At 37.0% G+C, this 3,836-nt stretch overlaps 1 non-coding gene across 1 annotated transcript; it reads right to left on the reverse strand.

Annotated features, from left to right (window-relative positions):
• Positions 1–2,533: 2,533 nt before the first annotated feature.
• Positions 2,534–2,640, reverse strand: LOC121205727 (small nucleolar RNA R71). The gene has a single exon (XR_005900802.1). It is a non-coding gene; the product is annotated as a small nucleolar RNA R71 (small nucleolar RNA).
• Between the last annotated feature and the right edge of the window lie 1,196 nt (positions 2,641–3,836).

Here is a 3,836-nt window from a genome sequence, read left to right on the forward strand (position 1 = left end):
TTTAACTTGCTGACAAATTAAACATTTCAAAACAAATTTCGAGATATCTCGTTTCATACCATGCCACCAATAAAGTTATTTCAGATCATTATACATTTTAGTACTACTCGGATGAACAGATAACTAGCTACTATGAGCTTCATTTAAAATCATCTAAATCAACTCTGAATTTCTCAGAATACATATTCAGTCTCTGAATCTCAAACAACCTTCAGCATCAACTTGAAATTCTAAATCAGTATTCAAACCACACTGAGCCTATTGTGCTAACAATTCATTATCAACCTTCTGAGCTTTGTAAATCTGCTTAATAAATAACGGTTTTGCTTTCAACTCAGCTAAAACTAAACCATCATCAGACAAAGTTAACTAAGTATTCATCTAGAGTACAGGACAACTCATCGAATACTCAGATAGTGTTCTCAAGCTAGAACTTAGCCCTCTCGGCATCATTTTCAACTGTAGCACGAAACTCTTCGGCCCCGTGTTTACAAATCTTATTGATAAACCATAAATTATACATATTTTTACCCTATATTTAATGCATTTTATGGATGATTTCTCATTAGAATTGGTGAATTTGATGCTTCTAATGCTTTAATTTCATGTTTTATACTTAGGAGAGCATAGGAGAGTGAAAGGAATGAGAAACAGGCCAAAAACGGAGAAAATGGGCCAAAGTACAAAATCAACACAGCCTGGACCTCCTCACACGGGAAGACCACATGGCCGTGTCAATTTGGCAGGCTCGAGCACGGCCTGAAGTAATCGAACACGGGCGTGTCCCTGTTGAGCCTAACTTGAGTCCAATTCAGAAAAGGCTAATTTTGAAGGCTTCTAGGCATTCCAAAGCCTATAAATACACCCTAGAAAAGGAAGAAAAGGGACACAGAGAATAGAGAGTAAGGAATTACTCCAAATAAGCCGATTGATCCATCTCAGAAGCTGGATTCATCATCAAGACTGAAGATCTCTCCTCAATTTCCCTTCAGGAGTTTTGGGTTTCCTTTATGTTTTGTATTCTTTATTCTTCTGAGATTTTTTTTCTTATTTAGTTATGAACTAAAACCCCTAAATGCCTAAGGGGAATGAAACCTTGGACGAATCTTGTTATTATTTTCTGAATCGTATGATAAATATTTAACTTGTTCTTAATTATGTGTTCTTATTTCTTGTTTTGATATCCCAGGATACTGATTCAAGACATGCTCTTATTCAGAGGAGGAATAGACCCTGTCTAAGAGAACATTTGTCATAATTAAGCGGAGTTGATTGCGCGCCTAGACATAGGGTGATACGATTTTTCCGGATTAGGGTGAAACCTAACAAGGGGATCCATAGATTGAGTTAATGCAACCCTAGAGTGTTAATTAGCTCGGTTATTCAATTTAGGGATTAGATGTTATTAGTCTTGAATAGGGATAATAACATAACTTAGGGATCTCTACAGAACAAGTTGAATGAAGAAATCGTCTAATTTGGAGCCAGAATAACAAGTAAAGTCTAGGTGGATTTTTCCTTAGGTATTGTCTTAAGTTAATCGATTTTTCCCAAAAGCAGTTCCCCAATTATTTTCTCTGTGCGTTCTTAGTTTAGATAATTAGTTAATTAAAACAAAACCTCTTTATTCTTAGGCTAGATAATAAAAAGACAGTCATTACTAGTACTTTTAGTTCCTTTGGGTTCGACAATCCAGTCTTGCTAAAACTATACTACTATTCAATAGGTACACTTTCCTACATCGCAATAATAGTTAGTTTAAGAATGAGTAATTATAAATATTTAAAACCTATCACGAAATAACGTGATCAAGTTTTTAGCGCCGTTGCTGGGGAACTAAGATATTAGGAACGCTCAATTTTTATTACTTTAGCCATTTAATTTTCTAGCAATTTAGTTTAATTTTATTATTATTATTTATTAACCTACTCTTTCTTTCTCTTGGCAGGTTTTTATAGTTTATGACTAGAAGAAACCCGTCGGGACCATTACTTTTTGACGAAGAAATCGATCGTACAGTTCGTAGAAATCAAAGAGAAATAAGACACAGCTTAAGATACACAGAGAACAAGCAAGAAGACGATATTTAACCCCCAACCGAAGAGATGGCTGGAAACCAAGGAAATCAGCTACCTCCTGCAATTACGGTTAATCAAAATCTTACTGCACGCACTATGTATGATTATGCCAAACCTTCTTTAACAGGAACTGAATCGAGCATAGTTAGACCTGCTGTAGCTACAAATACTTTTGAATTAAAACCTAACACTATTCAAATGATACAACAATTTGTTTAGTTTGATGGTTTGCATGATGAGGATCCCAACGTTTATTTAGCCAACTTTTTAGAACTATGCGATACATTTAAAATTAATGGCGTTTCTGATGATGCCATACGTCTTCGGTTGTTTCCCTTTTCATTGAGGAACAAAGCTAAACAGTGGTTGAACTCGTTACCACGAGGGTCAATTACTACTTGGGAACAAATGACCGAAAAATTCTTACTAAAATTTTTTCGCCGGCTAAAACGACTAAATTATGTAATGATATCTCTTGCTTTGTGTAGATGGATTTAGAAACCCTCTACGATGCATGGGAGAGATACAAGGACTTACTGAGAAGGTGCTCTCACCATGGGTTACCACTTTGGCTCCAAGTTCAAACATTCTACAATGGTTTAAATCCTTCGACTTGGCAAATGGTTGATGCAGCTGCTGGCGGAACCATCAATAATAAAACACCTGAAGATTCCTATGAGTTTATTGAGGAGATGTCACTGAATAACTATCAGTGGCAAGTCATGAGGACAAAGCCAATGAAAACAACCGGTGTTTATAACTTCGATTCGGTCACCATGCTGTCAAATCAGGTAGAACTCTTAAATAGAAAGATTGATGGTTTTCTTAGTTCTTCACAGGTTCACCCAGTAATGCAGTGCGAAGCAAGTAGCGGTGGAACAAACCGTTCAGAATACCAACCTTATGGCCACAACATGGATAACGAGCAATTAAATTACATGGGTAATAATCCTCGACCTCAAAAAAATCCATATAGTGACACTTACAATGCAGGTTGGAGAAACCATCCCAAATTTTCATGGAGAGGCCGAGGAAATCAAAGACCACAACATCCTCCGGGTTTTCAGCAACCACACTACCAATAGGAGAAGAAACAGAATCTAGAAGAGATGCTCTCAAAGTTGATATCGGTGTCAGAAACTCGTTCCCTGAACACCGAGATAGCACTTAAGAATCAACAAGCGTCGATCCAAAGACTCAAAGCTCAGATAGGCCAACTTTCCAAACTAATCTCCGAACGACCATAAGGTAGTTTGCCAAGTAATACTGAACCCAACCCAAGGGAACAGCTTAACGCGATTAATATTCAAAATGAAGAAGGATTTGTGGAGCCTGAACCAGAACCGCAACAAGAAACTGTGGTAAGTACAGGTCAAGGTGAGGTAGATCAAAATACAAACAAATCAGCAAATGTCGAATATAAACCTTGTGTACCATACCCCAACGCGACAAGGAAAGACCGCTCAGATGAACAATTTGGTAAATTCGTTAAACTCTTCAAAAAATTACATATTAACTTACCGTTTATTGAAGCTCTATCGCAGATGCCAAACGCAATAAAATTTTTAAAAGAGCTTTTAGCAAATAAGCGGAAGTTAGACGAGGCGTCGTATGTGGAGCTAAACGTAGTTTGCTCGGCCATTCTCCAAAATAATCTACCCAACAAACTAAAAGACCGAGGGAGCTGTACTATTCCTTGCTTAATTGGTAGTTTAGATGTTAATCATGCATTAGCTGATCTAGGAGCTAGTATCAACA

This window comes from Gossypium hirsutum, chromosome A08 (genome assembly GCF_007990345.1).
Source record: "Gossypium hirsutum isolate 1008001.06 chromosome A08, Gossypium_hirsutum_v2.1, whole genome shotgun sequence".
NCBI classification, from domain to species: domain Eukaryota; kingdom Viridiplantae; phylum Streptophyta; class Magnoliopsida; order Malvales; family Malvaceae; genus Gossypium; species Gossypium hirsutum.